This window comes from Triturus cristatus, chromosome 12, assembly GCF_964204655.1.
Source record: "Triturus cristatus chromosome 12, aTriCri1.1, whole genome shotgun sequence".
Lineage (NCBI taxonomy): Eukaryota > Metazoa > Chordata > Amphibia > Caudata > Salamandridae > Triturus > Triturus cristatus.
Window position 1 is genome coordinate 366,558,452 of NC_140595.1, and position 24,402 is coordinate 366,582,853.

Here is a 24,402-nt window from a genome sequence, read left to right on the forward strand (position 1 = left end):
AGCAGCCTCACAGCAGTGAGAACCCAAATAGGCTGTTTGTCACCTAACCTACCCTCTAATGTAAGCCACATCTTCATTGGATCGCCCTATAGGGTTGCAGTACTGAATGCAGAATGCGACTTTATTGTGTCAGCTACAAAAACTTCCATTGGTCTAATAGTCTTTGCAACTAACTGGTGTATCGTTTAGAAGCACTTGTTATTAGTAAAGATATTTGTTCAAAGTTTAAGTATAAAACGTCAACTCTCTTGTGCAGGTGCACTGTACTGAATATAGGATGTGTACTATTAGTAAATATAATTTCATGTGTACAGTTAGTAAAAGACTTGAAAACTGTTTGGTAATTAAAAATTTGGCTCATCAAGCTGTGCAGACAAGTCTTTTTTCAAAGATGCACAATTCATCCCTGGCTGATGTGTAATTTTCAAAAGTATATTTTAAACTGTTGAGAATGAACAAAGCTGGAGTTATCTAGCTTACAGGGTTCTTAACAAATCCATCCACCTAGAATTGGCAACTCACTTCCCATCATGAAGCAATGAAGATAGTCCTCTTGCAGGTAGGTATGTACTCCTTGGGTCCTTAACATAGCTGTAAATATTTATGAACAAGAAATTATGAGGGTTTTACACATTAGATAACAAATCTTTAGTTATAACTAAACTGTGTGCAGTAGCCTCTCTGCTGGCAACATCAATGTTAATTTATTCACACGTGAGTTTCAGCATGATGGACTATATGGTTTTTTGAAGATTGTTACTGGGAGATGCGTCTATGCTTTGATATTGTGCTCTACAGCTAATGATATGAGGCCATCAATTCCCCATCGCCAACCTGCACAGGAAGTGACATCACAGAATTATCAATCTGGACAGAAAGTGAGATTGCTGCTTTTCCTGGGAAAACTGTAATTAAAAGAAGAATCCAAGCAAGAGGGCTTCATTTTCCACCACCCATAAGCACAGCAAATTACACAAAGGCACCCTGCACTCCTCCCCCTCCCAGGACCGAATTAATGGCAGCTGCAACAGGAATGCACAGCAGACTAACGCAGCAGGCATGCTAAAGGCAAGGCTGTTTGCACCCGTCCTCACCTGGACCATGATGAGAGCCAGGAAATCTGGTCTAATGACTGCCCAGCGATACTCCACAGCACTCCTTATGTCACTAGATCCAGGACACCATTCTGTACACTGCTGCTGTGCCTCACACCATGGTAGAAGTTTTCCCCTGTACCCACTGCCAGTTCTCCAGCATCCACCCACCCACATCCTCAAACAAATACTAACAATGTCCTCAACACCCCCTGTCAACACACAGACCACACAAGCACCAACAACGCCTGCTTCCTCACACTGCACGACATGCCACAGCAAACCCACACGTCAACTTCCACTCACATGTATGCTTTTCAAAACATAATCACTAAGGATAAACACAACTGAAATATGGAACCTGTTGAGCAGTGACACACCTGACAACCTCTTCATCATAGAGACCTGGCTCAACACCTCATTGGCTCCCAACATTGCCATGGCAATCCCAAAGGTCTACATGATTACAAAACGTGACTGCCTTCACAAGCCAGGAGGTGAACCTGTTATCATAAACAAGGAAGCCATGAAATGCACAACATGCACAGAGAACCCCACCCCATTCATGGAACACCTGCACTTTAAGCTGCAAATCCCTGAAAACTTCACGCTGAATGGAACCCCTGCCTACCAACCACATGGACCATGAGACACCTTTACCAACCTCACTGGCGTCGTTGATCCACTCACCATCAACTCCAGCATCTACATTCTCCTTCGTGACCTCGAGTTTCACCTGGAAGACCACAATTACACCTGCTCCACGGCAATCCTATAAAGCTTGAGCAACATCAGACTCACCTACCTTGTTTCAGAACCATCACACACCACAGGACACACACTGGGGCCCATCTTCACCGCAAGCAACAGCATCAAATTCAACTCCACCACACCACTCACATGTAACGACCACTCCATCATCCACTTCAAAAACAAAGCTCCTAAAGTCAACACCCCTACCAGGTTCTGCATTTAAAGCTGTGGCTTGGGTAAATCACAGAGGCAGACTTGCTCTGTGCCTTCAGCATGGATCAACCTAGCACCACAGACAACCTCGTCAAGGACATCAACAATTTGTGACAACCTTTCCAACTTCTTACTAGGCCTGGGCGGTAAATTCTGTTCCGCTTGCGGAATTTGCGGAATTTGGGTAATTTGGGTAATTTCGTGTTCCGCGCTTTCAAAATGCGTGTTCGCGAGATATTTTCCCCCCAGGACGCAAACAGCGTTTGCGAACAGAAAAAAAGCATCGCGGATGAGCGGAACAAGCAATTCCGTGAGTTCGTGAAACCCTGCATGCTCACGGAGATTTTTTACCTTTTCGCTGAGCTTTCTGTAGCATGACTACGCAAATTTCGCCGACTCCTACTTCTTACTCAGCAAAATTTCAAACATCTACCTCAACTTCGCACACGTACCCACCCCAGAGAGCTCATAGCTAACCTCCTCACTCTGAACCAAGATGGCCACCTGATCGAAAGAACAACCGTCACCATAAACAACACAGCAGCACTCATGCAGACTATCGACTTAGGGGCCCAAACTGACCAATGCCCACACCACATCTACAACCTGGTAACATCACCAATCAACACCACCCTAACCCGCATCATCAATACCTCCATCAGGTGCCCACTTTCCTGGATGAATGGAAACTTGCAGAAATCAATGCCCTCTTAAAAAAAAAACACAGCTGACCCGAAAAATTGTATAAGGTGTACATTTACGCATGCATAAAAATGGCACTGTTGTGCAATTGCACTTGCTAATTGCTTTTGTTATCACACGTAAAATACTTTTAACCACTAAGAACCACATTTCCCCCAATTCTCCTAAAGTTGGTATAGTTCTCTTTCCTGTCTAGGTCAACACACAGATTTAATCCTATCCAACACAGGAGGAAATATCTAACTATGTCAAGGGTGGCAGGGTGTTTACCAAACTTTCATGAATACTTAAAACTGACAAATGTATTGACATACTCATCTTGGAAAGCCCACATGCACATTTGAAAACTGGATAAGACACAATATTACAGCATACTGCTACGTTGTTACATGTGAGCAAATCCATAAACTCTTATGTTGTGAATACACACCATGAATTTATACTCATAAGTATTTGTGAACCTAAAATCAAATTAGATGGGCCATTTACAAAAATATAACACAACACTGCATCCAAAGTTGCAACATGGTGTTGCACTAGAAGCAGCAAGTAGGACAGCGTCATATCTACTTGCATATGGTGCTGCAACTCTCTTGCAGAATACCTAGCACCAAGCACAAATCTCTGCAACATAGTGCAAAGAAATGTGCGTGTTGTCTAGCATAGGTGTTGGACTGGAAGGATACTCTTAAAACGTTTCAAGTTGCACACATACAAAGCTTGAGAAATTAAAGCCTGCTTCAAAGAGGCATTACTGTTGGTGCAAGCCCCGTTGATCATATGTTGATTGATATGGCTTTCATCAGACCATGTGCCACACACAGCTTTATTCGATCTTTTTAAAACGGATCATAAAAGCACAAGTTTTCTAAAAATTCCAACACAATATATACACATATATACACATTTGAAATAAGAATTGAACAGTTGCAGTGATCCGGGAAAATTCATATAAAAACGTTTATGAAGAAAGCAGTTCAGAATTTAAAAATAATTAATTAGTTGTTGCTACTAAAATGTCGTCCCACCTTTTTCCTCTTCCTAAGACGAGCCCACAAAAATGAGGCAACAGAACAGCATACAAATGGATCCGGTAGAGTATTTAAAAAGTACATGACAAACTCGGCCCTGCCTAAAATTGTGGTACCTCAGGATTGGGAGTATGAATGTTTTCCTTTCCTCTGTATAGGTCATGCAAAATAAGACATTGTGTAGATCTGACTGTACTGCGTAGTTGTTACCGGGACAGGGTAAGAGGTCTGCTAATTTATATTTATTTTGGGGGTATCCCAGGAGTAGCGGGATCATGTACCACACATGGGATGCCCCTTTGATGCAAAAGAAGGCAATGTTGCACAACTATCCATTACTTCCCGTCACCATTCCAGAGCAACACAGTTTTGTTGTGGAGAGGAAATCAAAAATATACAGTTTGCACCTACTTGGATCACTTTCAGTGACTTTGCACTACAGCAAAGTGTTGTTAAATCACCCCCTATTTTTGTAATACCTTTGTGAATCGTGTCCATAGCCCCGTATCAGATTTCGCAAAAACTTCTTCCTACACCTTTGTGTATTGAATGTTTCTTAAAAAATCTCTTAAAAATTCTCTTTTAAGTGCTTTGCTTGAAATGTCCGGTTAAATGCACTATTACTGCAATCCTGTCTATTTGGTGCACAAAATGTCTCCTCCTTATCAAAACACGACAAACGACGCTTATATAGCATGCATGTGGAGGAGCCCAGCTCCAGATGCTTATTGACCTGAACAAACATTATAACTACTGCATTTTATCCTATTAAACATTACAAATAAGCTACCTCCCACATATTACTGATTTACTCTGTTCATGTTCTTCCCTACGCGTTACATCTGTGCACTAATTAAAGAAATGTAACATATGTTTCATAAGTTAGATTTTTTTTAATGATAAGCCTTTCTCCAAGTATAAAAAAGTTATAATTCTCACGTGATAAAGAACTAATCGTGGTCTCGTGGGCACACTCGGCGTACCTTGCTCCACTTAAATAAAATAAAAAAAATCCCCTGATGCTTTACACACATTTCTTCTGGGTTTATTATTATTGTATTTTTGTTTTAATCCTCTAGTGGTTGTTCTGTGTTATTTTATGTTTCATGCGCTCTCGTTTTTCATGCATTCTATGCAAGAATGTCCTTTAGGGAGAGAAGCCAGCCTCAACAACTCCAATTCAATTTGCCCTTTTCAGATTTCTTTTCATACCCTACAAAACATCTGCAGACCCCTCCTCGCCTTCTTTTCAAGTCAACCTTGTCTTGTAACAAGACTTTGTGGCGCGGGAGCTATCAAGGTGGATGGATATTAAGAATGCGCGAGCAGAAGAATTTTAATACCTAATTAAAATGATATACAAATCAGCAAAAAGCAGCTGCCTTTTCAGTATTCCAGTGGCTGTGGATTAGGAGGGATTCAATAGGTATTCATAAATGATGATACAGTGGCTGTGTTTTGCATACTTCAAAGCACACACTGTGAAGGTTCCATTACCATTCCACGCCTGTCTCACTGGAGTGAAAGGAGCAGAACTGAATTTCAAGTAGTTGAAGGGATCTATTAGACTTTTCTATTTGCTTATTGTTAGTGTTTAATTAGTTTGGCAGGCTTCCTGTTTATTTAGACAGTGATATGGCCCTGCTGTAATTGCCAACCAGTGATAAATAGCAGGTAATATAGTTGTTTTACTGATAAGGAGTCTCACACGGTTTACAGGTACAGGCGCTCCCAAAGGTAAGAGAAGAGAAAATCTAAATATGTCGCTCTCCTAATTAAATATAGCCTACACTGCCAGAGGATATGTTTGCTGAGGGCATGTTATAAATCAGAATCCCTGCTGAATGAGATATTATTTGATAAAGGCTTGTTCGAGTAAAAGTACAAAAATAAAAGCGTCCTTGAAGCGAGGGGCATAACAAATATTTCAAATTAGCGTTGGTTTCACGTCAGGCTGGTGTTTCTATATGTATATCTAAAATATCTAAAGGATGCCTGGGATATTGTTTGCATGTGGTACATTTGCATGTGTGTTACTGTGTGCTACTGCAAAGAGTACTGCAAATGACCACAGGACATGGGAAACAACCATTACAACACAGTCATTACAACGCAACTGTCTTTACATCGCATGCCATTACAACCATTACAACATGAGTCTCTACAACGCATGCCATTACAACGCATGGCACTACAACACATGCCATTACAACGCGTTACCCCTACACTATCCAACACTTACCCTACTGTTGCACTCGCTGGCGTGGGAAGAATAATTTTTACCTCTACACGATCCAACACTTACCCTTCAGTTGCACTCGCTGGAGTGGGAATAGTAATTTTTACCCCTACACTATCCAACACTTATCCTTCTGTTGCACTCGCTGGAGTGGGAATAGTAATTTTTACCCCTACACTATCCAATACTTACCCTACTGTTGCACTCGCTGGAGTGGGAATAGTAATTTTTACCCCTACACGATCCAACACTTACCCTACTGTTGCACTCACTGGAGTGGGAATAGAAATGTTTACCCCTACACTATCCAACACTTACCCTACTGTTGCCCTAAAAGTAATTGGCATTGTGCGTTGTAATTGTATGCATTGTAATGGAATGCGTTGTAAATGTAGTTTCTAAAAATGCGTTGTGATGGCATGCAATGTAAAATCATGCGTTGTAACGGATGTTGCCATGTAAAAACTGCGTGAAAAGGCATTCATTGTAAATGTTTGCGTTGTATCGTCATACATCCAGTCAAAAGTCCTTATAGATTGTGGGACTTTGCCACTTTGTGGTTAGGAGAGAACAGGCAACCTTTTGAACCGAACATTCTCCCGAAATCTGGTGCATAACTAAGCGCTTTGCAAACCCTTTCGGTGTATGAAAAAAAGTATAAATGATGCCATACAATACAGAAACATCACTGCTTGGATTTTTCTTTGAAAAGTGAGAAGTTTTTGCAGTTTCGGTAAATATGTTTTATGTTCTTTATCTACAGCATATTAAAAAACAATGGATGGTGCCCCTTTCCGCATTTTGCGTGTGAAAGGGACAATATTGAGGTTAGGCATGGAGCATTCTACAATTTCAATTGTCTCTTAGCATTATGATAATTATTGCTGTGTCACTTTTTACAGTGGTGTTTACAGAAAAGGCAGAAAACTATATAGAAATGTGTCAAGTCTAACTCTGTTTACACCACTGCCTGAGAATTTGCATAAATATTCCTATAATCTAGCCACATCGCAGTAACCCGATTTTTTACAGAGCCAAGTCAGTCTCAGACCCTAATCACTAATACGGCTGATGGTCTAATAAGAAGTGTTGACCAACTTGATGACAGCTAAGGACTACTTAACCGCAACAACTCAAACTTTCCCTCATGCAACAAACAAGTTGCCCACCTCACATGGTCAGCCGTCAAATACCCAAACAATAAGACAGTATAAAAGCTGAGAGACAATATCCCACAATTAGTCCATTATGTCCAAATTCACAGCTACAAACATCTTGAGACAAGATTGTGGTAAAAATTAATTCCTTTATTGCTCTTAAAATTGTCTTCATGGCATAAAACTATGCATCAAACATACATTCCCCATACACCACAAGCTTCCCCAGGGCTGCAATTTACCAAAAAAAAACAATTAAAAAATAATCTACATAATAAATATGTTATGTTAAAATGTTTGATAGTGTGAACAGCTACCCACTCGAACTTTCCCGGTCCTTTTAGCAACAGAAAAATATTCTCCTGGATCAGATGGTTCAAAACCGCCACATTTTTAGTTGTCTGTGAAAAGTGGGCGGTGATGTGCAAGATCTCAGCTGTTTTGGCAGAGCGTTCCAAAGCTTAGGCCCGAGGAACGTAAGAGAGTAGCCTCCCATGAGAGTAAGTTTAATCTTAGGGATAGTGCACAGGGAGATGTTGCTGGAATTCATACAGCGGGTGGACTGATATGGTTTTATGAGACCGTTGATATGGTGGGAAACCATTACTGCCCTTGCTTTGAAGACATAAGCCAAAGCCTTAAATTAGACACTTTTTTCAACCCTTAACCAGCGAAGCTTGCAGCGTAGAGATTTAACTGAGGCATATTTTGGCACCATCTGCATGCATCTCATGGAGGCTTTGTCAGTCCCCAGGTAGAGGATGTTACCATAGTCCAGGCGAGATAGAATGAGAGCCTGGATGACATGGATATTAAAAAGTGCTGGGCTTAGAGCTGATCCCTGAGGAACCCCAGAGGTCAAAGCATGACACATGGATGAAGCGCTGCATGAGGAAACTTGAAAGGTACGATCCTTCAGGAAGGAAGATAGTCAAGTAAAAACCTTTCCCTGGATCCCCAGTTGTGTCAGTCTCCCTATGAGCATGTCATGGAACACAATATCAAGGGCGGTGCTGAAATAGAGTAGAATCAGCCGCCCGCAATGTTCTGTGACTCCCAGGAGGGCGAACTGTATACTGTGTCTTGCTCTGAACCCTGATAGGGAGTCAAGTAAAAAAAAAATTGAGACTACACAAAAGCAGAGAGCTGTCTACACACATGCTTTTCTAAAATTTAAAACAGAATAGGGAGCAAGGAAATTGGTCTATAATTAGATCAATTGACATGATCCAAGTTAGGCTTTTTCGGAAGAGGAAGAACTGTGGTGTGCTTTCTCACCTGAGGAATGGAGCCTTCCTGCAACAAACAATAGAGGAATTTACAAGAGGAAGCGTAATGTTTAGATCTACAAGACAAAGCTTGGCAGGGGGAAGGGGATGCTAGGGAGAACCCGATCTTATAGATTGTGCCAAAGACACAAATGAAAACAGGTACAAGGTATTCTACCAGTCCAATGTCTGGTGGATAGGAGGAGAGTTAACCAAAACCAGGGATCAACAGAGCGATATCAGTCTGAGAAAAATCTCCTCTGGAAGGAAACCTATCATAACAATTAATTCAATACTCCACCAACAAAGCATAGGGAAAAATGGCTAGCAGATAGAAGATTTAATGAAAAGCTCAATCAAGTTGTACAGAGAAGAGAACTGTTTGTGCATCCCATTGCTTTTGTGGGGTCGGCAATCATTCTTTCCAAAGCCGGCCCCTGACCCTGCCTTAACCCCACTTTAGTTCTGCCTATTTCCCTCCCTTTTAGTAGTGAGTATTCCCCATTTTCCAGCCACTCCGTTCTGTCCTGCTTACATTTACTACTAAAATACATACTGACGTGTGCAGTGACTCCACACTCTGGCTGAGGATCTCTGCACTGACATTGATAGGAGAGACAGTGGCCTAAACCTCCCATGTAGGTTAGTGAATAACATTATGTAGTGCATTTTGTAGAACTACAACATATATTACAGTTTGTGAATAGGCCCTAGTGTGTGTTTTTATGGTGACTTGCCAGTTTTTGCATTTTAGAGCCTAATATTTTATTTTGCTTCGCAAAAATGCTGACTATGAGTTACCTTATTCATCAATGGATATTTTGGAAATGTAGCTTTTGTACTCAGCCTATCTATGAAACAGTAAATCAGAGGATACCCTTAGGGAACATATTGGCATAAACCTGTGGCAATTTGTGTGGGAGCCTAGTAAAAAAAGAACACCAAAGGACAGATTACGTAAGAGATCTGCAGGTTCAACACATGCAGAAGGCAAAGCAGTCTTTTATGAACCCCATTATGTTATATCCATAGTATTGGCACATGCATTTTGGCTGAATGATGTCAAGAGGATGTTCTCTCATTTGCATAAGATGGGACCACACACAAAGCCATTGTCCTTCTGCACATTATTACAGCTGCAGGTGAAGCTGCAAACAGCTGCTCAAGAGGCACAATACCCATGTATTGTCTTGGTAGTGCTGCCCAGTATTAAATTAAAGAATTTAAAATAGTTAAATAATGTAATAAGTTTAATTTAATGGTATAAAACATATATATAAAGGTAATCATAATATAGAAATCCATTTCCCATTTTTAAAATACATTTTTCACAAAATGTTAATAAATCTAAATAATTGAGTTTTTAAATAATTGTTCACATCACTTTTCATATTTATGAATGCTTAATAAATTAATTTAAAAACATATAGGTTAGAATTTATTTTATTAAAACTCGAGCATAGTTATTTTAATTTTATTTATTCAAAATAATTATATTTTTAGTTATGAATGTATTCAATATTGCTTTATTTTTTACAGTCATTTCACCTTTTATTATTTTAAACAAATGTTTTTTGTATACATAAAAGAATTGTAGAAACGTTTTAGAATTTTAAAACAAATATTTACTTTTGTCTATACTTAGCATACGGAGACTCTGCAGTGGGGTGCACATCTCTGTGTAGAAATGTAAGTAAGTTCATGACACTAGTGAAAGTAATTTTTCAAAACATTTTATGTTAAATAATATTATAAAATAAGTTTAGATCTTTATTTTAATTGCAGACATAAATGTAAAATATAAGGAAACTACTCAAGTAAAAGGCTGTTTAATGCTTGAACTTGAGAAAATGTGTGTTCCAACAGCTTAGCATTTGTTCCTTGCAAATAAATGAGCGACATATATTACAAGGACTACAGAATTTGCAACACACCTGGTAATGAAATGAGTGGTTGTTCTGTACTCCACCACCCATCTCCAAATGAAACACGTTTAAACAACAAACAATCACAGCCAGACTGACAACATAAGAAAGAAACACAGATCCAAACATATTTTTCTGCCTTCACAATGTTGGTGTATGTCTCTCTAGGTCGGCCCCTTCTTTTGATGAACAGTAACGCAGTAGAAGTAGAGAGAGGGTTTACAACCAAAAGATCATCATTTTGGTATGTCTGAGGTTGCTGTCATTGCCAGATGTCGCTTCCCACCTGGTGTGATCTTCCACATGGTTTCGGACGGGGATCAGGGGTAGGATTCACCTACCGTCCACTGCCAGGGTATCCCAGACTTTGCCAAAATACTGGTGGCAACCCATTGCATGACCACTGGATCTTTCCAGAGGGTCTTGTTTGAAATGTTCCCATTCCACAAGCTAGCTTTTCAGCCGGTGCAACAACCAAAGAGTGCAACAGTTTATTATAATTCACATATGATCCAACTACTTCGCTGGGGGTCAGGAACTGCTGGCCGGGCTTCACTCCGCCGCTTTTCTTGGCTGGGACCTTCCTTGATGAGCCTTTCTGCCTTTTTGCCCACGAACGGAGACCTCCAGCTGCAAGTGAACTCCGGGCCGGACTTTGCTCCGCCATTGTTATTGGCCGGGCTTGGCTCCGCCACACCGGAACTTCACATCCCATCAGCCCCGATTGCCACGCACGTCATCTGCCAGCGCCTGGAGGCGCATAAAGCTCTGCCTGGGGCCGAGTCCTCTGTGATCCAACTACTTCGTTGGGGGTCAGGAACTGCTGGCCGGGCTTCGCTCCGCCGCTTTTCTTGGCTGGGACCTTCCTTGTTGAGCCTTTCTGCCTTTTTGCCCATGAACGGAGACCTCCAGCTGCAAGTGAACTCCGGGCCGGGCTTTGCTCCGCCGTTGTTATTGGCCGGGCTTGGCTCCGCCACACCGGGACTTCAAATCCCATCAGCCCCGATTGCCGCGCATGTCATCTGCCAGCGCCTGGAGGTGCATAAAGCTCTGCCTGGGGCCGAATCCTCTGTGATCCAACTACTTCGCTGGGGGTCAGGAACTGCTGGCCGGGCTTCGCTCCGCCGCTTTTCTTGGCTGGGACCTTCCTTGTTGAGCCTTTCTGCCTTTTTGCCCGCGAACAGAGACCTCCAGCTGCAAGTGAACTCCGGGCCGGGCTTTGCTCCGCCGTTATTATTAGCCGGGCTTGGCTCCGCCACACTGGAATTTCACATCCCATCAGCCCCGATTGCCGCGCACGTCATCTGCCAGCGTCTGGAGGCGCATAAAGCTCTGCTTGGTCCCTCATCCCGCGGGACGCGCGCAGGACGCGCCGGGAGAAGCCAGGGACAAGGGCGGACCATCCTAGGCCGTCAGAGGCCGAAGGAGGCCGGGCTGGGCACTCCCTCTGTCGTCTGAATTATGAGCATATGACGGTAAGTACTGCCGCTCTATCCAGTTTAGGCTGACAGGCAAGATATTTCTGCAGATTACAGCGACTTTGTACTTATCCCGTGGTTCAGTGGAACAATTATAATGGGAAAGAGGAAGCTAACGGAGGGAGGGGGCCCACTTCTAAGTAAAAGAGGGAGAAAAGCTAAACAAGTTTCCCACGGCGCCAGCAATTGTGTTCTAACTAGGATCGAGGGCATTGTGAACGACTGCGAGGACATTCTGGGTGCTAGTATTGACACCACTTTAGCTGTTGATGGGAACCGGCCTGTGGATGTGCCAGTACCAGCTCATCCACACTAAAGAGTTTTTCCCGCAATGTTCAATAAGAAACCATCTAAAAAGCCTTCCACTTGTGAGGTACACAGACCAGTGGAGGGTATTTTTGGGCCTCTATCCTCACAATTTTTTTTAGATCTAAGTGTCTCTATAGAAGCTACCAGCAAATGTCTATCTGTCCAATTACCCTGCTCAAATAGGTATGCTGTTTTAGATCCCTGTGCAGAGAACAGCTTAATTCCCACCCCCAGTAAAGCAGGGACGGCCAAGCCCTCTGCTAGTCCACCAATATGCAGTCTGTGTGGCCCCCAGAATGATGCCCTACGACAGAGAGTGGAACTCCTTGAAAGGGAATTGGCTTTGTTGAGGGAGAAGGTGGACTTGCTTGGGAACAGGCCTTCTGGCCCAGCCATCCCCCCCCTACACCGACTAGTATCAGCTTAGGTTGGGAATTGGTGGGAAAGAGCTCTGAGGAGGCCAGGCGTAGATCAGTGAAAGGTCAAGTGTCTCAAGCCCGGTTCCCCACTGCTTCTCCTATCCCCCATAGAAAATATAACTCACATCTTGAATTGGGTCTTGTTAAGGGTAATAGAGGCAGTGTACTAGATCGGCACCCCTTAGGAGCTAAATTAGACAGTACTGCTATGATCAGGGAAGAGCAGTTTGTCCGGCCATGTTTGGGTCCAACAGGGGCAACATACACACAAGGGGCCCCATTTCTACAAGTTACATGACTAAGGTCCCAAAATATACGAGTCCCCACAGTTATGAAAGCCAAGAATCCCTTCATAACAAAGTAATCCACTGGATAAGATACGTGAGGGGATGCAGGTCGGTAATACGGGAGGGTGTGGCAAAAGTAACGAGGATTAAAAAAGATGGCTCGCTGACAGACTTTATTGAGATTAAGGTATTTAATGCTGCAATTGCCGAAAATCTGGTGGCACTCGAATTCCGTACTTCCCCCCCAGGGCACTCGGCAATTCAATTTCGCAATTCTCCATTATGGTCACTGGATGGGGTAGGAATAGAGTCCGGTCTAAGTACACTAGACTGACTGGATAAAACGTTACCATCAGTCCCCGGTACCAAAATTAAGAAGGGGAGAAAAGACGATATAGCCTTCTGTCCAAACCTTAGGGGGGAAGGGCTAGTGGAGCGTGGGAGTCTATTGGTTGACTACAATAGGCATACAAGCGTGGGAGGTACTGGAACTGTGGACAATAGTCCAGGGACATTACGCTTTCTCTCCTGGAACATTGCTGGGCTGCAAAAAAAACTGCTGCTCCCAGAGTGGAACACATTTATAGATGGCCAAGACATCTGCCTGTTTCAAGAGACCTGGAGTCTGGTACCCCTCCACAAATCCGGGTTTGCCACCTACTACATCCCAGCTACAAGATCAGGGAAAGGCCGACCAGCGGGAGAGCTTCATATTTGGTTAAATATTTCCTTAAATTGGTCAACGTCCATGCATACAACCCCCTCAAATGACATCTTACATCTGACAGTGAAAGGCCCTAAAAATGGTTTTAAGTTGGAAATATTTAATGTCTATGCTAGAGGATCTCCCGGGGCACAATTCTCTTCAACCACAGCAACATTAGAGAGAGAGTTGTCCAACATCAACCCCAACTCAGTTAACTGCACTTATGAACCTCTTTGTACTGTGGATGTTCTGGGTACTGGAGAGCAGGACACTAAATTTGCAATCCCCCTCCTTAGTTTAACCCTAATTAAGAAGTGGACTCAAAGGGCTATACAACTGAGTGCCCTTACATTGGAGCATAACCTAAGAGCCGTAAATGACAGGACACGCTCCGACCTGTGCGGGGCCAACACATACAATAGACCCAGTTGCCCGTCAAGGATAGACTATATTGCTGGACATACGGCTCTGGCATGATTTAGCGGACATGGAAATTCTACCATCCCAGGACAGTGACCACAATCCGCTATGCATGCTTTTAAGCAATATCTGGACAGCTTTCAAACCCCATAATGTAACAAAACTGTCAACAAAAGAGGTAGTGCCCTCTTACTGTAATCAACGCCTCAAGTGGCATAGGGTCTCACATGAAGAGGATACACTGTGTAAAATAAGAGTCCTCGTAGAACAGAAGTCCTTGGAGCTTGATCTGCTCCGAGAGCCCCTTATGGGAGTACAGAATTCTCTCTTTACAAATTACTACCAAGATTTTATTGAAAAAATGGGACTGCTTTTCACCATACCGGAGCCCCGTACGCATAAAAAAAACCCTGGGCCATCTAATTTGTGGTATTCAAGGGCATGCAGGGAGAAGAGACGTATGTTAACTGTAGCCCCCCAAAGTAATAACATTCCTTCTGTTAGATACGCCAGGAAAGAGTACGCTAGGACAATTGAGCAAGCCAAGCGTATATGGGAAGAAGCGCATTGGCAGGATCTTAAATCTGCCTCCCTTTTGAAAGATGCCACACTGTTCTGGGGACTTATTGACAAAGGCAGCCGTATGGGCGATGATTCGATCCCCAATCACATCACGGCACAGCAGTGGCATACACACTTCACTGGCTTGTACAGTGAGGGTAATAGTCATTCACTTTTTAACAGCAAAAAGTCCCCCTTATTCTTGGAGGACCCTTTATTAGATGTGATCCCCGAACCTGTTAGCCCACCCGATCTCTTTAAGCTCAATGAGGTCTCCCTTGCTATTGCAGGGCTAACGTCTGGGAAGGCAGCAGGCCCTGATGGCGTTCCCGGTGATCTCCTCCTCCATGAACCAAAACTATGGGCTGACTTCATCTTGCTCATATTGAATTTAATTGCTAGAGGCCATCCTGTCCCGGATTCTTGGAAAGGCACCGAAGTGGTAGCTATATTTACCTAATAAACTTTCAGTGGACTCAGACAGACATTGTTACATCATATTTTTCACACTTTTCTGCACTCTGCCCCTCATTCACCTACTTTTCCACGATCCTCTTCTGAGAAAACACCTCTGCTCCTCCCTTCGTGGAGTCATAGCCCACACTACGTTGTGAGGAGGGAACCCATATGATGAAGCATGTCACCTAGCGGTGAGTGAGGGTTCTTGTCTTGAGGAATATCTCTCCACGTAGGTCTCTACATAACACTCACTCTTTATTAACTCTCCCCCCTGTCCTCCACTCACATAGAGACAGTTGTACTTCTGTGTGAATTATACTTCGTCTAGGGATCAGTACCCCCTAGCTCTTACAGATCCCATATGATCCTAATTGTGTAGATGATGCAACAGTTTATCGCCATACCACAAGCACTGGTGGTAAGGCAAAAGTTGGCAAGTCAATCATATGCCTCTGCCTACTTCACTAGTGCTTTAAGTACCATTGACTGCACCCACATGGCACCTCAGCCACCTTTACACAGAGTACACCTTTTCTTGAACAGACACCACTGTCACGACATCAAGTGCAGGCTGTCTGGGAAACCAAGGGCTGCTTCACTAATGTGTGCACTGTTTTTCCTGGAAGTGTATAGAACAGTTTCATTTTCCAACACTTGTCTCTTGCTTGTTTTTTGATAGCTGAAGACTTATGTGACGTGTCTTCTTGGGAAGTACCTACATTTCAAGGGGATCGCATATCAAACATAATCAATCATCACTACAGTACAATCTCCATATATTATCCCTAGCACACACTGCATGTAGATAGGCTTTACATAGTATATTCAAAAGTTGCCCCTTGATTAACAAAGGTTTTTTCATTTTTGAAGGTGATGCCAGGTATGCTCTCTCTCCATCGCTTTACACCCTACAGATGTCCAACATAAGAATCTCAGCAGAGAAACAATAGGGTAAATATATGGACACAAGCCATTATTTAACACACTTTTGGGGTCCTCAAACCATGATTCAGATGTCTTGGTTGTACAGAGGTGTATTGTCGTAATCCCCAGCAGTTGTGCAAGATTGTTGTAGCTGATTGAGTGTGAAACAACATCACCATTCAATGAGGCTTAAAAACAGGGTTTCCTGATCTACTGCCTAATTCGGGGACCTGGAGTGGGATCGTGGTAGGCAGGTGCTGGATCAGCTTGCCAACTCTGTTTCCTCTTGAGCTTCTAGTTTGGTTATTGTATTTTTGTGGGTGGACAGTTTGTTTTCAAGGATGAATTGTATGTAGCTAACATACTGTCCATACATACCATCCTCGGACAACTCTGCTGACTTAGCATAATGTTTCTAGATAAGATTTTGCGATCAAGTGATTAAATAATTGTTGTTATATGTTTCCAAATGTTTCCAAATATTCAATCACTTATCCAGATCAACATTCAAAAACAGTCTCATGTGTGAAACTCAGGTTTAGAGGAATCATTATTAAACCATGAATAAATATACATATATTAGGTCCAGGAAACATATCTTCTTAGATCCCATTAGTCAGCAACCTTTCTGTGTTTCGGACTGCATATACCAAGTCCCCCTCCTGCATGTGTACTCTCCATCCTGTGTGGTACAAATAAACAGCAAATGATGTACAGTAACTGGAAGTTGGGATCTAGAAGTTGGCAATTTTATTTTTCATTCTGAGCCGTGCTATCCTTTAAGAATAATACTCCTCCATCCTGTTGCTCCTTGCCATATTATTGCCCCTAACATGGCAGAGGAGCTTCAAGAGAATTACCCCTTTTTAAGGGCATTTCACATTACGTTAAAATCAACATGTGTACTTTTACCTAGCTTCCTAATCAGCAAACATTTGTGATGCTTGTATGAAACTTTTACTGTCCAAAAATATAGACAAGTTCTACCTCCTTTAAAATGTTTTGTAAGCTTGTGCTAAACTGGTGAGAAACATGTGTCCTTAACCCCTTGTGTGCCCATGACGAGCTGGACTCGTCATGGAGCACAGTCGCGCTGTGCCCATGACGAGTCCAGCTCGCCATGAAGCATTCCCTGGGGATTCCCTCTGGTGCGGGCACCAGAGGAATTCCCTTTAATTAAAAATTGCCTCAGGAAATGGGGAAGAGCTTCCCCAGCTCCCGAGGCCCCCCCCCTTTCACTGTAATGACGATCGGCGCGCACGTCGCGCCGACGTCATTACAGTGAAAGTGAAACTGAAATGAGCCAAAAGGCTCATTTTAGTTTCACTTTCTACGTGCTCAGGGGGCTATCTCAGCCCCCTGAGCATGTAGAAAGACGGGAGAGGTATAGTTGGAAAGGGGAGAATCTCCCCTTTCCAATGGTACCCCTCCCCAGTGGATCCCTGCTTGGGGTTCGCCACAGGAGGGCGATACCCAAGCAGGTAATCCACCCACTAGACACCAGGGAGGGGGGAGCAGGCCCATGCCCCCACCCCCCCCAATTACTACAGTCTTTCTGCCCTCCCGGGGGGTAGATGGGGCATTGGCCCCTTATCTGCCCCTTTGGGGGGCAGTAAGCCCACTAAACACCAGGGATTAGTTTTTAGGTTTTTTTTTAGGGTGGGGGCTGCCCGCAATGGGCAGGCCAATGCCCCCACCCACCCGCCACCATTACAGCCTTTCTGCCCCCCCTGGGGGGCAGATGGGGCATTGGCCCCCAATCAGCCCGCCGGGGGGCAAAAAGACCACTAGACACCAGGGAATTTTACAAAAAATACAAATAGCGGTGGGGGCTGCCCAAAACAGGCAGGACCATACACTCACCCCACCCCACCCCCCAATTATTACAGTCTTTCTGCAGATGGGGCATCGGCCCCTAATCTGCCTCTTCAGGGGGGCAGAAAGCCCACTAAACACCAGGGATTTTTTTTGCGCAATTGTTTTTAGGGTGTGGGCTGCCCGAAATGGGCACGCCAATGCCCCCACCCTCCCCCCCACAAAAATGACAGTCTTTCTGCCCCCCCAGGAGGCAGATGGGAGCTGTAGCCCCCAATCTGCCCCCCCTGGGGGTACAGAATGCCCACTAGAAACCATGGATTTTTTTGTTTTATTAGTGTAGGGGTAGGGGCTCCCCAAAATGGGCATGACAATACCCTACCCCACCCCCAGAGAAATTCCAGTCTTTCTGCCCCCCCGGGAGGGCAGATGGTGGCAGTGGCCCGTGATCTGCCCCCTGAGGGAGCAGAAAGCCCACTAGGCGCCAGCGAGTACACAGGCTTTTTTTATGCGTGGGGCTGGGGGCTGACCAAACTGGTCATACCAATGCCCACATCCCCACAAAAAATAGCCACAGTCTTTCTGCCCCTTTAGGGGCATATCAGGATGAAACCCCCTTCCCCGATTCCCCCCCCCCACAGGGCGGCAGAGAGCCCACTGGGCTCCGAATTTTTTTTAGCAATGTGCATACCTGTGGATTTTGGGCCCTAGCGCAGTTGGCACGTAGGCAAACCTAGCAAACCTGTACATTTTTATAAACTAGACACCGAGGGGAATCCTGGATGGGGTGACTTCACTGGCTCTCAACAGGTTCTGTTACCCAGAATCCATTGCAAACCTAAAAATGTGTCCAAAATACCACATTTTCCTCACATTTCTGTGGTGGAAAGTTCTGCAATCTGCGTGGGTCCACAAAATTCCACCCACCCTGCGTTCCCCAAAGTCTTCAGAGAAAAATTGTGCCTCACTCGTGTGGGAGGCCCAAGTACCCGAGACAGGCAAGAGCCCAAAACGCATTGAGGCGACATCAAAATTACCTACCTCAAAACGACCTGGTTTTGCAAGGGGGGTCACCTGGGTTTTTGGCCCGGTGCTCGGCGGCCACCTAGGGGAACCTACCAAACCCACACATTACTGAGAATTAGACACCCGTGGGATTCCAGGTAGGTATGGCTTGCGTGGATCCCCCAACGTTTCCTTACCCAGAATGCCCTGCAAACCTCAAACTTAGCTGAAAAAATCACCTTTTTCACACATTTTTGTGTGGGAAAGTTGTGGCATCACCGGGCTGACACAAATTTCCTACCACCCAGCGTTCCCACGGGTCTCCCGATAAAAACGGTGCCTCACTCGTGTGGGAGGCCCAAGTACCCGCGACAGGCAAGGGCCCAAAACGTATTGAGGCGACATGAAAATTGCCTACCTCAAAACGACCTGGTTTTGCAAGGGGTGTCACCTGGGTTTTTGGCCCGGTGCTCGGCGGCCACCTAGGGGAACCTACCAAACCTACACATTTCTGAAAACTAGACACCCGGGGGATTCCAGGGAGGTATGGCTTGCGTGGATCCCCCAACGTTTCCTTCCCCAGAATGCCCTGCAAACCTCAAATTTCGTTGAAAAAAATCATATTTTTCACACATTTTTGTGTGGGAAAGTTGTGGCATCACTGGGCTGACACAAATTTCCTACCACCCAGCGTTCCCCCGGGTCTCCCGATAAAAACGGTGCCTCACTCGTGTGGGAGGCCCAAGTACCCGTGACAGGCAAGGGCCCAAAATGTATTGAGGCAACAAGAAAATTGCCTACCTCAAAACGACCTGGTTTTGCAAGGGGGGTCACCTGGGTTTTTGGCCCGGTGCTCGGCGGCTACCATGGGGAACCTACCAAACCCACACCTTTCTGAAAACTAGACACCCGGGAATTCCAGGGAGGTATGGCTTGCGTGGATCTCCCAACGTTTCCTTACCCAGAATGCCCTGCAAACTTCAAATTTTGCTGAAAAAATCACCTTTTTCACACATTTTTGTGTGGGAAAGTTGTGGCATCACCGGGCTGACACGAATTTCCTACCACCCAGCGTTCCCCCGGGTCTCCTGATAAAAACGGTGCCTCAATCGTGTGGGAGGCCTAAGGACCCGCCACATGCAAGGGCCCAAAACTTAGTGAGGCACACTACGTTTAGGACCCTTGCCTGTTGAGGCGCACTACGTTTTGGACCCTTACCTGTCGCGGGTACTTGGGCCTCCCCCACGAGAGAGGCCCCGTTTTTATCGGGAGACCGGGGGGAACGCTGGGTGGTAGGAAATTTGTGTCAGCCCGGTGATGCCACAACTTTCCGACACAAAAATGTGTGAAAAAGGAGATTTTTTTCAGCTAAATTTGAGGTTTGCAGGGCATTCTGGGTAAGGAAACTTTGGGGGATCCACGCAAGCCATACCTCCCTGGAATCCCCCGGTTGTCTAGTTTTCAGAAATGTGTGGGTTTGGTAGGTTCCACTAGGTGGCTGCCGCGCACCGGGCCAAAAACCCAGTTGACCCCCCTTGCAAAACCAGGTCGTTTTGAGGAAGGCAATTTTCATGTCGCCTCACTTCGTTTTCGGCCCTTGCCTGTCGCGGGTACTTGGGCCTCCCACACGAGTGAGGCACCATTTTTATCGGGAGACCCGGAGAAACGCTGGGTGGTAGGAAATTTGTGTCAGCCCGGTGATGCCACAACTTTCCCACACAAAAATGTTTGAAAAAGGTGACTTTTTCAGCAAAATTTGAGGTTTGCAGGGCATTCTGGGTAAGGAAACGTTGGGGGATCCACGCAAGCCATACCTCCCTGGAATCCCCCGGGTGTCTAGTTTTCAGAAATGTGTGGGTTTGGTAGGTTCCCCTAGATGGCCGCCGAGCACCGGGCCAAAAACCCAGGTGACCCCCCTTGCAAAACCAGGTCCTTTTGAGGAAGGCAATTTTCATGTCGCCTCACTACGTTTTGGGCCCTTGCCTGTTGTGGGTACTTGGGCCTCCCACACGGGTGCGGCACCGTTTTTATCGGGTGACTTGGGGGAACGCTGAGTAGTAGGAAATTTGTGTCATCCCGGTGATGCCACAACTTTCCCACACAAAAATGTGTGAAAAAGGTGATTTTTTCAGCTAAACTTGAGGTTTGCAGGGCATTCTGGGTAAGGAAACGTTGGGGGATCCATGCAAGCCATACCTCCCTGGAATCCCCCGGGTGTCTAGTTTTCAGAAATGTGTGGGTTTGGTAGGTTCCCCTAGGTGGCCGCCGAGCACCGGGCCAAAAACCCAGGTGACCCCCCTTGCAAAACCAGGTCGTTTTGAGGTAGGCAATTTTCATGTCGCCTCAATACGTTTTGGGCCCTTGCCTGTCACGGGTACTTGGGCCTCCCACACGAGTGAGGCACTGTTTTTATCGAGAGACCCGGGGGAACGGTGGGTGGTAGGAAATTTGTGTCAGCCCGGTGATGCCACAACTTTCCCACACAAAAATGTGTGAAAAAGGTGATTTTTTCTGCTAAATTTGAGGTTTGCTGGGCATTCTGGGTAAGGAAACGTTGGGGGATCCACGCAAGCCATACCTCCCTGGAATCCCCCGGGTGTCTAGTTTTCAGAAATGTGTGGGTTTGGTAGGTTCCCCGAGGTGGCCGCCGAACACCGGGCCAAAAACCCAGGTGACCCCGCTTGCAAAACCCGGTCGTTTTGAGGTAGGCAAATTTCATGTCGCCTCAATACGTTTTGGGCCCTTGCCTGTCGCGGGTACTTGGGCCTCCCACACGAGTGAGGCACTGTTTTTATCGGGAGACCCAGGGGAACGCTGGGTGGTAGGAAATTTGTGTCAGCCCGGTGATGCCACAACTTTCCCACACAAAATGTGTGAAAAAGGTGATTTTTTCAGCAAAATTTGAGGTTTGCAGGGCATTCTGGGTAAGGAAACGTTGGGAGATCCACGCAAGCCATACCTCCCTGGAATTCCCGGGTGTCTAGTTTTCAGAAAGGTGTGGGTTTGGTAGGTTCCCCATGGTGGCCGCCGAGCACCGGGCCAAAAACCCAGGTGACCCCCCTTGCAAAACCAGGTCGTTTTGAGGTAGGAAATTTTCTTGTTGACTCAATACGTTTTGGGCCCTTGCCTGTCGCGGGTACTTGGGCCTCCCACACGAGTGAAGCACCGTTTTTATCGGGAGACCCGGGGGAACACTGGGTGGTAGGAAATTTGTGTCAGCCCGGTGATGCCACAACTTTCCCACACAAAAATGTGTGAAAAATATGATTTTTTTCAACTAAATTTGAGGTTTGCAGGGCATTCTGGGGAAGGAAACGTTGGGGGATCCACGCAAGCCATACCTCCCTGGAATCCCCCGGGTGTCTAGTTTTCAGAAATGTGTGGGTTTGGTAGGTTCCCCTAGGTGGCCACCGAGCACCGGGCCAAAAACCCAGGTGACACCCCTTGCAAAACCAGGTCCTTTTGAGGAAGGCAATTTTCATGTCGCCTCACTACGTTTTGGGCCCTTGCCTGTCGTGGGTACTTGGGCCTCCCACACGAGTGCGGCACCATTTGTATCGGGTGACCCAGGGGACCGCTGGGTGGTAGGAAATTTGTGTCATCCCGGTGATGCCACAACTTTCCCACACAAAAATGTGTGGAAAAAGTGATTTTTTCAGCTAAACTTGAGGTTTGCAGGGCATTCTGGGTAAGGAAACGTTGGGGGATCCATGCAAGCCATACCTCCCTGGAATCCCCCGGGTGTCTAGTTTTCAGAAATGTGTGGGTTTGGTAGTTTCCCCTAGGTGGCCGCCGAGCACCGGGCCAAAAACCCAGTTGACCCCCCTTGCAAAACCAGGTCGTTTTGAGGAAGGCAATTTTCATGTTGCCTCACTACGTTTTGGGCCCTTGCCTGTCGCGGGTACTTGGGCCTCCCACACGAGTGAGGCACTGTTTTTATCGGGAGACCCGAGGAAACGCTGGGTGGTAGGAAATTTGTGTCAGCCCGGTGATGCCACAACTTTCCCACACAAAAATGTGTGAAAAAGGTGATTTTTTCAGCTAAATTTGAGGTTTGCAGGGCATTCTGGGTAAGGAAACGTTGGGAGATCCACGCAAGCCATACCTCCCTGGAATCCCCCGGGTATCTAGTTTTCAGAAATGTGTGGGTTTGGTAGGTTCCCCTAGGTGGCCACCGAGCACCGGGCGAAAAAACCCAGGTGACCCCCTTGCAAAACCAGGTCGTTTTGAGGAAAGCAATTTTCATGTCGCCTCACTATGTTTTGGGCCCTTGCCTGTTACGGGTACTTGGGCCTCCCACACGAGTGAGGCACCGTTTTTATCGGGAGACGCGGGGGAACGCTGGGTGGTAGGAAATTTGTGTCAGCCCGGTGATGCCACAACATTCCCACACAAAAATGTGTGAAAAAGGTGATTTTCTCAGCTAAATTTGAGGTTTGCAGGGCATTCTGGGTAAGGAAACTTTGGGGGATCCACGCAAGCCATACCTCCCTGGAATCCCCCGGTTGTCTAGTTTTCAGAAATGTGTGGGTTTGGTAGGTTCCCCTAGGTGGCTGCCGAGCACCGGGCCAAAAATCCATGTGACCCCCCTTGCAAAACCAGGTCGTTTTGAGGAAGGCAATTTTCATGTCGCCTCACTACGTTTTGGGCCCTTGCCTGTCGCGGGTACTTGGGCCTCCCACACGAGTGAGGCACCGTTTTTATCGGGAGACCCGGGGAAATGCTGGGTGGTAGGAAATTTGTGTCAGCCCGGTGATGCCACAACTTTCCCACACAAAAATGTGTGAAAAAGGTGATTTTTTCAGCTACATTTGAGGTTTGCAGGGCATTCTGGGTAAGGAAACGTTGGGAGATCCACGCAAGCCATACCTCCCTGGAATCCCCCGGGTATCTAGTTTTCAGAAATGTGTGGGTTTGGTAGGTTCCCCTAGGTGGCCACCGAGCACCGGGCGAAAAACCCAGGTGACCCCCCTTGCAAAACCAGGTCGTTTTGAGGTAGGCAATTATCATGTTGCCTCAATACGTTTTGGGCCCTTGCCTGTCGCGGGTACTTGGGCCTCCCACATGAGTGAGGCACCGTTTTAATCAGGAGATCCGTGGGAATGCTGGGTGGTAGGAAATTTGTGTCAGCCCGGTGATGCCACAACTTTCCCACACAAAAATGTGTGAATAGGTGATTTTTTCAGCTAAATTTGAGGTTTGCAGGGCATTCTGGGTAAGTAAACGTTGGGGGATCCAGACAAGCCATACCTCCCTGTAATCCCCCAGGTGTCTAGTTTTCAGAAATGTGTGGGTTTGGTAGATTCCCCTGGGTGGCCTCTGAGCACCGGGCCAAAAACCCAGTTGACCCCCCTTGCAAAACCAGGTCGTTTTGAGGAAGGCAATTTTCATGTCGCCTCACTAAGTTTTGTGCCCTTGCCTGTCGTGGGTACTTGGGCTTCCCACACGAATGAGGCACCGTTTATATCGGGAGACCCGGGGGAACGCTGGGTGGTAGGAAATTTGTGTCAGCCCGGTGATGCCACAACTTTCCCACACAAAAATGTGTGAAAAAGGTGATTTTTTCTGCTAAATTTGAGGTTTGCAGGGCATTCTGGGTAAGGAAACGTTGGGGGATCCATGCAAGCCATACCTCCC